Here is a 13,033-nt window from a genome sequence, read left to right on the forward strand (position 1 = left end):
ACAGCCCCCTAGGGACACCTGGATGCAAGCAACAAAAAGGCCAGAGGGAAATCATGGCTTCCCTGCATCACCAACAGACAGGACACAGGCCTTGCTCAAGTGGCAAAGCACTGTCAGACGCAGGGAAAATGGCCACCTGGGGAAACAGCAACACTGAGCCCGGAAAAACACCCTCTAGAGGATCCAGCTGCCACTAGACAGCAGACCACCACTTCAAGTCCTGCCTGCTCTGCTAATGCCCCTGGGAAGGCAGCAGCAGAGGATGGCTGATCCAGGGAGTCAATCGGGCCAGTGCCATCCACATGACAGACCAAAATGAAGTTGCTGACTCCTGGCCTCAGCCAGGCCCAGTCCTGCCTATTGGGGTCATTGGGGAAATAGAACAGACAGAAGGTCTTTCCACTGCTCTGCCATCAAATCCATCAATCAAAGATAATGCTGGCAGAGTTTAGAGCACCACTGGGGGAACAGTGGGTACTCACCAGCCCCACAGACCACCTTGCCCTCACATACTCCTACATGCCCATTGTGCTGGGCCCCAGCCCTGAAAACCATGCCTCTTCTTCCTTCCAGTTTCTGCTTTCACTTGTTCCTGAAGTGCTGAACCTGCGGTCTGCTACACATGCTCCATGCAGTCAGCCAAACACTGCCCTCCAGGGCACAGTGCTTAAGGGGAAATACCAAACCAACAACTGCCATGGGGCACGACTGTGCCACACATTCCCTGAAACAGGGACCCACAAAAATATACCCACCCCGAACTTTGTCAAAGCCGCACAGGTCCAGCAGGGAGCCCCGCAGAGAGAGCCCCCAGGCCAGCTGCCAGCAGGCACCGGGAAGGTGCTGAGGGACAGGTGTGGGAAAGCTGCAGGGTTTGCAAGGGACGGCGCTGGACCCTCCAAACACGGGGAAGCACTTTCCACAGCTGCTCTCCCTGCACTATCAATGACCAGGGCACGGGCAGCCCACGATCACTTTCGAATACAGGGGCACAAACGGCCACACGGACAGAGACCAGACTCAGCAGGTACTGACTGTTCACCCACAAGCCCAGGGCACAGCATGCTCCACTGTCCACACAGACATCTCACCATGGACACCCACACTCCACATCACAGCACCTGGGTTGCAGTCCAGCTTCCTGGGAATGTGTGTCCTCCTGGCAGGCAGCAGGTGACAGCTCCAGCACTGGGTCCCTGGCAGCCCATGGGAGGCCTGCTCTGAGTCCCCAGCTCCTGCCTTCAGCTTGGTCCGCTCCTGCCCATTGCACGACTACGGCGCAGTGAACCAGCCAACAGGACACCTCTCTCCACCTGCCTTTCAAAATAAGAAGTACGTTAAAACATTTCAAATTTGGGCCCGGCGCCATGGCCTAGCAGCTAAAGTCCTCGCCTTGAATGCCCCGGGATCCCATATGGGCGCCGGTTCTAATCCCGGCAGCTCCACTTCCCATCCAGCTCCCTGCTTGTGGCCTGGGAAAGCAGTCGAGGACAGCCTAAAGCCTTGGGACCCTGCACCCGTGTGGGAAACCTGGAAGAGGTTCCAGGTTCCCGGCATCGGATTGGCGCGCACTGGCCCGTTGCGGCTCACTTGGGGAGTGGATCATCGGACGGAAGATCTTCCTCTCTGTCTCTCCTCTCTGTATATCTGACTTTGTAATAAAAATAAATAAATCTTAAAAAAAAAAAAAATTTCAAATTCACTTCCTACGAAAAACTCCATGTGTGCCTCTTAAATCCACCAGAAGAGCAAACACTGCTAAACTCACCGCCTCAGCCAGTCACTGTCCCCCCCAAGTCCTGAGGCAACCCCAAGTCTGAGCACCCTGGCCTCACACACAGGGACATAGCAGGGCCCTGACCTCAGAGCTCCTGCAGCCTCCCCACTTTACAGCAAAGGCACACACAGCTCAAGGGACGCAGGGGACTTAGACAAGACCCGACCTCGGCTTCATGCACTCACCAAAGCCAGTCCCCCACCTGCTGTACTAGGCCTCTCCCAGCAGCCCCCTCTGCTGGTGCCACCCTGGGCAATGATGCCTGCCTGCAAGTACTCCTGAGCAGCACTTACCTGGGTCATCCTAGGTCCTGGACAGCGGGAGCCCAGCAGGGAGTGGGTGCCAATATCCAAGGAAGAGGCTAAGAGGAGCTTTTGGCTGATACAGAACCCGCGCCAAGAGCGAGTTTGTATCTGTGCCTGCAGCAACAAAAGGCAGAGCACAGATTAGGCAGCGAAATTTAGCAGGAAAGAGGCCTTAGCGCAAGGGTAGTTCCTTGACTGTTTGCTGTGGTGTCTTGCAACAAGCGTCCCCAGTTGAAATGTCTTTCAACCGTTTTGGAAAACGGAGCTTTTGGTGCTTGTTTTAAAAGCAATGGCAGACAAGCCAGTCAGCGGTCCCCCAGACGTGCGGCATTTCATCCACTACTCTGGATAACCGACACTCGGTTTGGGAGTCTTACCATGTCGTGGCTATAGAATGTTAGGGTGAAAGGGCTCGGGAGTTCGGGATCAGGGACGGAAAGCACACGAGTCCCAAGAGGTGCACGCCGGCCACAGCCCCACGTGCGGGCTGACTTCGGAGTCTCCCGGTGGAAGAGAAGCAGTGCCCAGCGTGGTGCCCAGAGGAAAGACAGCTCAACAGCGTCCTGCAGTGACTCAACCGGATCGACGAGAGCAGAAAGCTGTACGTACTTGCAGGTAGAGCATCACACAGGACCACACTGCAGCCTCGGGAAGCTCCCTGCACCTGCTCGGCGCCGGAGGAAGTGCGTCTGCGGTCTTGGGCTGCAGCCTATGGCAGCGCCGCCTAGTGTAGTGGAGCCGCTGAGTCTCTGCAACCCCATCGAGCCTTACTCCCGCCAAGGATGCCTCGCTCCATCCACCTACACGTCATTCCATCAGTCCGTGTATCCATCTTCTCATCATTCATCCATCTAGAAAATCTGCTTAAATACTACTTCCTATTACGGACTGGAAAAAGTACTGGAAATGTAGTGCAAAAGACAAATACGATCCGTGATTTTTTTTTTTTTTTTTTAGGATTTATTTTATTTGCATCCAGCATGCGAGCCTAATGGCTAAATTTTCACCTTGCATCCGCCAGGATCCCATATGGGCGCCGGTTTGTATTCCTGCTGCTCCACTTCCCATCCAGCTCCCTGCTTGTGGCCTGGGAAAGCAGTCAAGGATGGCACAAAATCTTGAGACCCTAAAAGACAATATTAGGGCCCGGCGGCGTGGCCTAGCGGCTAAAGTCCTCGCCTTGGAAGCCCCGGGATCCCATATGGGCGCCGGTTCTAGTCCCGGCAGCTCCACTTCCCATCCAGCTCCCTGCTTGTGGCCTGGGAAAGCAGTTGAGGACGGCCCAATGCATTGGGACACTGCACCCGCGTGGGAGACCCGGAAGAGGTTCCAGGTTCCCGGCTTCGGATCGGCGCGCATCGACCCGTTGCGGCTCACTTGGGGAGTGAATCATCGGACGGAAGATCTTCCTCTCTGTCTCTCCTCCTCTCTGTATATCTGTCTGTAATAAAATGAATAAATCTTTAAAAAAAAAAAAAAAAAAAAAAAAAAAAGACAATATTAAAAAAAAAAATCTTGAGACCCTGCACCCATATGTGGGACCTGCAAAGGCTCCTGGCTTCTGGCTTCAGAATGGCTGAGCTCTGGCCGCTACGGCCACTTGGGGAGTGAACTAGCAGATGGAGGATCTTTCTCTCTGTATCTCCTTCTCTCTGTATATCTGCCTTTCCAATTAAAAATAAATAAATCTTTAAAAATATTTATTTTATTTGAAAGTGGGGGGGGCAGATCTTTCATCCACTGGTTCACTCTCCCAAAGATAATGCTGTTAATGCATCAAGAATTGTGTATGGCCTAGCATTCACCCTAGGATTCAAGTTAGCTTATTCCTATTTGATGGACACTGGCAGAGGGCAGGACATTCCTGAGTCATAGTTGAAACCTTTGATGAATAACTGCAAAAGCAGTAGACTCAGAGAAAGCTCTGGCATTTGTTGCCATTTGGTACTGAATGGAGAAACATTTCCATCGCATTGCACTGCCTGTTACAGAGGCCTTTAAATGTTGGTACAAGAAAGACAAATGGTCATAGTGGCTATGGGAGAAGGGCTCACTGCTTCTAATGTGCAAGAAAAGTCCTTGTAGCCCAGTCTCTCCTTGGTTCCCAAGAAATTTAAGAAAAAAGAGCAAAGGAATTCTTGACCCAAATGAAATTAATGAAATAACAAGAACAGAGAGTGAAAAGGTAGGAGATGAGCATAAGCCTCATTTATGAAGCTGATGTTTCACCTACTGCCCTAAGGAAACACTCTAGCACAGCATAGTCCATTCAGACCAACACAGCCAGAAAGTTTTGTGAATGAGAAAAGGGATATGGCACTATCAGAATAAAAATATGGAGAACCACGTTTGACTTTCTGTTAATTTCCAGATAGATAGATGATGATAGATTTGAGAGGTATAGAGATGGAAAGAAAGCTTCTATTACGTGTTTAGCTTTTAAATGTCTACGACAACCACAGCTAGGCTAGGCTAAAGCTAGGAACCAGGAACACAAGCTGTGAATAGCAGGAACCCAATTACTTAAGGTGTCTGTGCTGCGTCCCAAGGTCTGTATTAGCAGGAAACCAGACTGAAGAGCCAGAGTTGAGAATAAAATCCAGACGCTATAATACAGGGTGTGAGCATTCTACCTTATAGGCTAAATGCCTGCCCGTAAAATCTTACACAAATTTTTTTTTTCATTGAAAAGGCAGATTTACAGAGAGAAGGAGACACAGAAATAAAGATATTCCATCTGCTAATTAACTCCCCAAATGGCAACAAATGCCAGAGCTTTCTCTGAGTCCCCCCAGGTACAGGTACAGGGTCCCTTAGGCTTTGGGCCATCTTCTGCTGCTTTCCTGAGCTACAAGCAGGGAGCTGGATGGGAAATGGAGCAGCTGGGACATGAACTGGAGCCCATATGGGATCCTGGCACTTTTAAGGTGAGGATTTAGCCACTGAGCCATCACGCTGAACCCTGCCCATAATATTTTACAGGTAGGTAACAGGAACATAGTCCTAGAGTATATTTAATAAAATTACCTTAAGGAAAACTAGAAAGCCAGAAAAATCCTATAGTATTAAAAATGGAATCCAATTTTAATCTTTCCACAAAGGAAACATGTGTTTTCTCCAAAGCTTTGGAAAAAAAAAAAGACCCATTATTTTGCACTGTGACAAAGTCTCAGGGAGTATAATTTGGGTCATGACCCTAATAGCCATAACCCAAATTATGCAAGGTCACAGAGGTGCATCCAATCATACATGTAGACTGAACACCCTGAGCAAGAACTGGTAAACTTCAGGTGGAGACAGCTTGGCCCCACTGCCTGTGAAGACATGCTGTCCACGACTGCCCGGCAAATGCCTTCTCCCCCCCCCCCCCCCCCCGCTGCTGGGAGTGAACAGAAATGGAAATCAAGCATTTTGTCGGTGGAGACAGCTGGAAGCAGGGAACAGCTCAGCTGCAACCCCCCTGCAAGCTTCCTGATCCCTGCACTCCCTGTTACGATAGCTGCAGCACCACTCACCCCTTCCCTGGCTTTGCAAGGCCCTCCTGGGGGAAAGTGCCATGATCTAGGGGAGCATCCAGAGCAACAGAGATCATGGAGTGGTGTGACCTGTATACATCCAGCAGCTTCTCCATTCCATCCGCCCTGGAGACAAGGGACTTGAGAGCTGGGTCGCGCCTCCTGGATATCGCAGAGCAAGCAGACGCAGACATGTTGGCTTAGAAAGAGACGTTGGGAATTGAGAGCTGGAACCTGAAAGGTCACGAGGTTAGGGCTGCCTTCTCCCAGAGGCCCTGCTGCTGACTGGCTCGTCTTCCCCTAAGGGTCCCCTGTCCCAGATGTCATCATCTTTGCTGCATGAAGCCTGAGTGGGGGACACTCGTTCTCCCAGACAGTCTCACAGGCCTTTTATTAGAAGGTGTAATATAGGGGCACTCTGCTGCACCACAAGGGGCTCCCTGGGAAAATGCCTTCTTTTTCCAAAGGTGAGTCTTTCCTCGGGCATCTACTTGGTCTGGCATCTCTGATTATGGTGTAATTCACACTCCCATGGGTTGTACAGTGCGCTATCTGTACACCTGCATACGGCAGTCTATAGGGCAGCTCAGGAAGAAGTGAGGGGCCAAAGCTTCCATCAGGCCTTGCAGGCACCTCAGCCTATTGCTGCCGAAACACGCAGTAACAGAGGAGCAATAGGAAGATGAGGAGGGCGATGGATGAAAACAGCAAAACGGTCAGCATGGTGGTGGGGCTGGAACGCCTGCAGGTCTCTGGTGCTCAGCCAGCTGACTTCCGGTCTAGACTCAGGTGCCACCCTCCCTTGTGGGAATCTGTGCAGCCAGCCACTCGGGTAGGGCCTGAGGCCACAGGGATCTCTTCCACCACTATGATGTCACAGACTCCCAGGTAGCGGAACACTGTCCGCCCAGTGCCAACCCAGCCCTGTGGTAATGCAACCACTAGGTTGCAGGTGGGACTTGGGGCATAGTGGGGAATTCAGCCACCTGCAGTGCCAGCATCCCAAATGGATGCCTGCTCCAGTATGGGCTGCTCCACTTCCCATCCAGCTCACCTTTAATACATCTAGGAAAGCAATGGAGGATGGTTCCTGCACCCACATGTGGGATCTGGAAGAAGCTCCTGGCTCCTGTCTTCAGATCGGCTCAGTTCTGGCTGCTGCAGCCATTTGGGGAGTGGAGCAGTAGATGGAAGATCTCTCTCTGTCTCTCTCTTTTTCATTGTAATTTTGTCTTTCAAATAAACAGATACATTTCTAAAGCAAATCTTCAGTCACCAAAAATGGAAAACCCGGTTTCCATTCGACTATTTAAAGTGCCGTCCCATGCATAACTTACACTTTCTCTGACCATCATCTGTGGGTAAGACTTCTCTCTTCTCCCTCAGCTGGGGCCAAGCGCGTGGAAGGTGGCCATCTCTTGAGGAGAAGACACAGGTCTTTCTTACTGGGGTTTTCTGTCCACTCAGTCCCCAAACCTCTAGAAGATCAAAACAGACAGTACCAAGAAGCTGGAGGGGAGGGTTCTCTATTGTGGGGACTGCTGCAAGAAATTCAGGCTCTGCTAAAAAAAAAAAAAAGGGAGGAAAAGAAAATTGTTTGAAAAGCAGAAAGAGAGAGCGCTCTCTTCCATTTGGCTTGCTTCCCAAAAGGCTGCAATGGTCGGGGCTGAGGCTGAAGCCAGGAGCCTGGAAATCCATCCTGGTCTCTCTTGTGGGTTGCAGGAAAGGATACTTGGAAAATTCCAAAATACTTCGGAACGTGAATCCTAGCCTGGCAGTCAGAAATTAAGCTCCTCCAGGCCAGGGGGCGATGCAGGGACGCTGGCGCGAGTGGCTATCCGCGGAAGTGCCGCTCTGGGCCGCAGCTCACGCTTTCAGCTGTACTTCCGCTAACGCTGGGCCGCCGTGGCGTTTCCTTGGCATGAGGAGTAGCTCCATTGTAGTCGCTCGCCATCGCCCGGAATCCGCGGACATCGGGCATGCACCTGCGCTGGGCTCCGCGCGTCCGCCGCGGACGGTGAAGGGACGCCGAGGTGAGCACTGTGGGGGATTGGCGCGCCTCTGACGTCTCGGGTAACCAGTGGGGTGCGAGGGCCTGCCGGAGTGAGCGTCCAGGCCGGGCTGTGGCCCGTGTGGCCCTCGTGGGTCGCTGAAAACTTTCTAGGGAAAGATGGTGGGGCTGGCAGGACTGAGTGCCCGAACAGGCAGGGACCCTTGACGTCTGCACAGCAGCGAGGACGCGCCTTCCAGAAACCAAGGAGTGGGACTGCTGCCCGTGGGTTTTCCTTCAGATAGCTCTGAGTGAAAGCAAGTGGGATTTTGCAAGCTGGATGATTTCCCAGGGCATGGGATGGGCAGTCTGGGTCGTGTCCTGTCGCTAATGCCTCGTCCCCCTGCTTTTCCTGAGGGACCTCAGAATTCCAGCTATCGGCCACCTGGGTCCATCACACCTACATCTGCCCTGCCGACCCCTTCCCTAGGCAAGACGACTCCTCACCAGAATGGAAGGCTGTTGGAGACAACAGCCACCTCTGACAGTGACTGTGACTGTACTTCTCATTCTCGTTGCCACTATTGGAACTGTAAGTTTGAGCCCGGTAAAGCCAAACCCGCATTTGCCATACAGATGGGATTTGAGACAATGGGTGGATGGCACAGTTGTAATCACCTTCCAGGGGCCCCTGGGGGGAGAGCCTCCTCACTTACATCGATGTCAGACTCCTGGTGCTTCATTTAGGGCACTCAAGACCTGAGCATAAGAGCAGCAGCCATAACTGTCAAAAGAAATCTGGGCACAACATTCCCTGCCAAGGCCTGGAGGCTCTGCAGCTCTCTGTTGGAATACTGTGCGAGTTTGGGACCAACCAGTACCTGCTACACCTCTGTGGGATCCGGGTGCCCACTCCCTGCTGGGCTCCCGCTGTCCAGGACCTAGGATGACCCAGGTAAGTGCTGCTCAGGAGTACTTGCAGGCAGGCATCATTGCCCAGGGTGGCACCCGCAGAGGGGGCTGCTGGGAGAGGCCTAGTACAGCAGGTGGGGGACTGGCTTTGGTGAGTGCATGAAGCCGAGGTCGGGTCTTGTCTAAGTCCCCTGTGTCCCTTGAGCTGTGTGTGCCTTTGCTGTAAAGTGGGGAGGCTGCAGGAGCTCTGAGGTCAGGGCCCTGGCTATGTCCCTGTGTGTGAGGCCAGGGTGCTCAGACTTGGGGTTGCCTCGGGACTTGGGGGGGGGGAAGTGACTGGCTGAGGCGATGAGTTTAGCAGTGTTTGCTCTTCTGGTGGATTTAAGAGGCACACATGGAGTTTTTCGTAGGAAGTGAATTTGAAATGTTTTAACGTACTTCTTATTTTGAAAGGCAGGTGGAGAGAGGTGTCCTGTTGGCTGGTTCACTGCGCCGTAGTCATGCAATGGGCAGGAGCGGACCAAGCTGAAGGCAGGAGCTGGGGACTCAGAGCAGGCCTCCCATGGGCTGCCAGGGACCCAGTGCTGGAGCTGTCACCTGCTGCCTGCCAGGAGGACACACATTCCCAGGAAGCTGGACTGCAACCCAGGTGCTGTGATGTGGAGTGTGGGTGTCCATGGTGAGATGTCTGTGTGGACAGTGGAGCATGCTGTGCCCTGGGCTTGTGGGTGAACAGTCAGTACCTGCTGACTCTGGCTTCTGTCCGTGTGGCCGTTTGTGCCCCTGTATTCGAAAGTGATCGTGGGCTGCCCGTGCCCTGGTCATTGATAGTGCAGGGAGAGCAGCTGTGGAAAGCGCTTCCCCGTGTTTGGAGGGTCCAGCGCCGTCCCTTGCAAACCCTGCAGCTTTCCCACACCTCTTCACTCTGGCTTTGTTTTCTCGCTGGCGGCTGCCCTGATTGCCGCAGGTTCCTTGGAAGCTTACGGGACAGTGGGTCATCCCAGGCTTTCCACTGGGAACTGTCTCTGCTTCTCTGTGACATTCCTCTCCTAGTATCAGGCCTGTGCTGGGAGGGGAGTATTTGTTCAGGGCGAAGTAGAGACCCACTAGAGGCCTATGGGGCTTGTCTCAGACCAACCCAGGTGTCCAGGCCCACAGCATTTCCCATTTTCCTTTCCCAATGAAAGCTGTGTTTCTCTGAGAAGGCTTATTGTGACCTCATCTGTGGCTTGTGGAGAATCCTTGTCCCCTGGAGTGGGGAATTCTGTGGCCATAGGTCATGATGAAGGGGCTTGTGCAGCCAGAGGTGGACAAAGTCAAGTACAGTAGAGTGTTCCGCTAGCCACTGTGTCAAGTGCTGCAATTTCACTTTCAGGCGAGTCTGATGTGCAGTTATTGGGCGCAAGTCTGCATCACTGTGCCAGGCAGCTACACCGTGGGTGCTGAGGTGAGTCTTGGGTTGTTCTCCCAGTGTTTTCTTTTGTTTCTCATGTAGTCCCATGCATGTTCTCTGGCGTTTGGCTGACGATGGGAAGGAAAGCATAAGGTACTTGGCAACCTGTGAGGTCCCTGTTGTGCCCTCTGTGGGGCAGTCTTGGGCAGCTCAGTCAAGCAGCAACTTACAGGATTTTTTTTTTTTTTAAGATTTATTTATTGTTATTACAAAGTCAGATATACAGAGAGGAGGAGAGACAGAGAGGAAGATCTTCTGTCCGATGATTCACTCCCCAAGTGACTGCAACGGCTGGTGCTGCGCTGATCCGAAGCCAGGAACCAGGAACCTCTTCCGGGTCTCCCATGTGGGTGCAGGATCCCAAAGCTTTGGGCCGTCCTCGACTGCTTTCCCAGGCCACAGGCAGGGAGCTGGATGGGAAGTGGAGCTGCCGGGATTAGAACCAGCGCCCTTATGGGATCCCGGTGCGTTCAAGGTGAGGACTTTAGCCGCTAGGCCACACCACCGGGCCCCAACTTACAGGAATTTGTTGTTGGGTCCTGAGAGTTCCCTGTGGCAGTTCCTGGACACTGGTGTGTTAGCAATGTCCTGGGATGAGAAGTGTGGATTTAGGTACCAAGCCCTCTGGACCCACCTTTAAACATGACTGGCTGTAACCTGCTTTTGAACTTCAACACTTAATACATTGCATGTATGTTTCTGTGTACATGCATGTGGCCAAATGTGGCAGCTGCAAGTGCTGTGCTCCTGCATCCCGAAAGTGATCAAGGCTGCCTGTGCCTTGGTCATTGGTAGTGCAGGGAAAGGAATGTGAAAGACATTCCCCGTGTTTGGGGGGACTCCCATCCCCTCTAAACCCTAGAGCTTTCCCACACACTCGCCCTTTTTCTACTGGGCCCTTGCTGTTCCCTGTGTGCTATGGTTAACTCCTCAGCTGGTGGGGGTACATACTGTGTCTGTGCATTTCACGCTGGAATTTATCTCTGCTGAAATAAGTTCCAATAGCATTGAAGGCAGGGAAATCCAGGAGAAAATCATGTTTAGAAGCCACACAGAACGAACGTTTTAGAGTAGAGTTGGAGATCATCCCATGGGTGTTAGGCTACTCCCTGAGAAAGTGAACTACCCTGGGTCACAACTATAAAAGTCATTAGCTGTTTCTAATGACTTCATAAGCCTTACAGGTGGACTTACTGCCCAGGGGTAGCCCCACAGTGAGTCACTTGGTGTCCTCAGCTTCTCCTTCAAGTCTTGGGACCATTTGAGTTTATTCAGTGTGCTTAAGACTGTGTGAAACCAGGCCCAGCGCGGTGGCCTTGCGACTAAAGTTTTTGCCTTGAATGTGCCGGGATCCCATATGGGCGCCGGTTCTAGTCCCGGCAGCTCCACTTCCCATCCAGCTTCCTGCTGTGGCCTGGGAAGGCAGTCATAGATGACAATTCCCAGCTCTCAGTCCAGTGCTCTTTGCTTGTACGGTTTGAAGTGCATCAGAGTGCCAGTAAGAATTATAAGGCGTGAGTTCAATTTGAGAGTGGTGGGGGAGCCCAGTGATTGTGAGGTCTCCCGTGACTGGCATGCTTGGTGTCCCTGCTGCTGTGCCCTTTCCTGAGTGACATAGTGTGCGTTGCTTGTCTTGGGAATGCTGATCAAGATGCAGAGAAGGAAAGCCAGGAGAGGCTGTCTGGGAAGGGGAGTTCGGTAACTGAACCTTGAAAAATGCCTGTATTTTACATCTGTTACCAGTTCAAGCATTCCCTTGGTGTGTCAGCTCAAGCTTGGGCCTGGTTGGTTGGGGCCTTCCCAGTGATGTCAGTGGGGATTTAGTGTAGGTGTCAGTGGGTAAAGATTTGTCTGCTTTCTTACCCTTCCAGGTCTCAGCCTTGGAGCCATACTGTTGGAGGAAGTCCATGGCTGTAGAGTCTGGGTCCTTGGGGCGCCCAGATTTCTGATTTCACTGTGGTGAGTTGATGCCAAGTGCTGGGACCCCATAGCCTGTGGCTAAGCCAATTCACATTGATGCAGGTGGAAACCCCAAAGGATCAGTTCTTTCACCAGTCCTTTGTTTTACATCACTTGGTGGTGTTCGTGGATAACTGAGGGACAGATGAATAGAGGCCACCACAAGAAATATCACCAGAGTTACTACTTGCTGCTGGCTTAGTGCTCCCTGAAACTGCTGTTTGCATGAGCATCGTCTCCAGACCTAGAGCAAGAGGTTCCTGGGTCAGATCATGGGTTCACTCAGGCTCTTCCTGTTGGGTACACACACTGAGATTTAGAAAGGGAAATGGGGTGTTGATTTGAGGTGTGTGTTTCAGGACTGGGACGTGAACAGTTGCTGCTTGGTTTATGTTTACGGCATTTGTTTCAGAGGCAAAGAGTGTGTCCCTCAGCTGGGAGCCCAGAGCACAACCCGAGTCACCCATGTGGGTGGCAGGAAGCTAACTGCTTAAGCCATCACCACTGCATGCCATGGACTCGTTAGCAGGAAGCTGGAACCAACAACCAGAGCCTGGATCCAAACCAGGCAGTGTTGCAGAACCCCAGAACTCGAATCTGCCCACAGGATCCCAGGTGGTGCTTACAAGGCATGGAGCAAGGAGCTGGGCAACCATCGCCCAACTCCCAGGCTAGCTCCAGGAAGAGGGGGTGAAGGTTCTTCAAAATGAAGTTAGGGTTCAGAAGTATGTATTCAACTCCAACATAGGTTTTTTTTGGTTTGTTTTTACTTTTGTTGTTGTTACTGTCCTAATGACACTGCAATAAAGTCGCATGGTTGATCCTTTTGTAAATTGAGACTTGGTTACCAACGTGGAATATGAAAAGCCTTTGTCACTGTTTTCTCAGAGCATGAGAAGAAAGCAGGGGTGCCTCTCTCACTTGAGGGAGGATTTCCAGCGGTCTATTAAACATCCATTGCATTATGCAAATCAAATTTTTAAAAATGTTTTTCTAGTGTAAGATTACAAAAAATTCACCAATACCCCAGAAGTAGAGTGACACCATTTCTAATAAAATCTGTTTGTGTTTTTAAAGATTTATTTGTTTTTATTGGAAAGTCAGATTTACAGAGGAGAGACA

At 51.8% G+C, this 13,033-nt stretch overlaps 1 long non-coding RNA gene and 3 other non-coding genes across 4 annotated transcripts; 3 read left to right on the forward strand and 1 right to left on the reverse strand.

The window, feature by feature from the left end:
• Window positions 1–855: 855 nt before the first annotated feature.
• LOC118760232 (small nucleolar RNA SNORA71) lies at window positions 856–989 on the reverse strand. Its single transcript, XR_004996667.1, has one exon. It is a non-coding gene; the product is annotated as a small nucleolar RNA SNORA71 (small nucleolar RNA).
• A 7,471-nt stretch (window positions 990–8,460) lies between these two features.
• Window positions 8,461–12,889, forward strand: LOC131482960 (uncharacterized). Its single transcript, XR_009247437.1, has 3 exons — window positions 8,461–8,542; window positions 9,875–9,946; window positions 11,824–12,889. It is a non-coding gene; the product is annotated as an uncharacterized LOC131482960 (long non-coding RNA).
• Window positions 9,281–9,414, forward strand: LOC118760236 (small nucleolar RNA SNORA71). The gene has a single exon (XR_004996671.2). It is a non-coding gene; the product is annotated as a small nucleolar RNA SNORA71 (small nucleolar RNA).
• On the forward strand, window positions 10,698–10,826 carry LOC118760234 (small nucleolar RNA SNORA71). Its single transcript, XR_004996669.1, has one exon. It is a non-coding gene; the product is annotated as a small nucleolar RNA SNORA71 (small nucleolar RNA).
• Window positions 12,890–13,033: the final 144 nt, after the last annotated feature.

This window comes from Ochotona princeps, chromosome 22 (assembly GCF_030435755.1).
Source record: "Ochotona princeps isolate mOchPri1 chromosome 22, mOchPri1.hap1, whole genome shotgun sequence".
NCBI classification, from domain to species: domain Eukaryota; kingdom Metazoa; phylum Chordata; class Mammalia; order Lagomorpha; family Ochotonidae; genus Ochotona; species Ochotona princeps.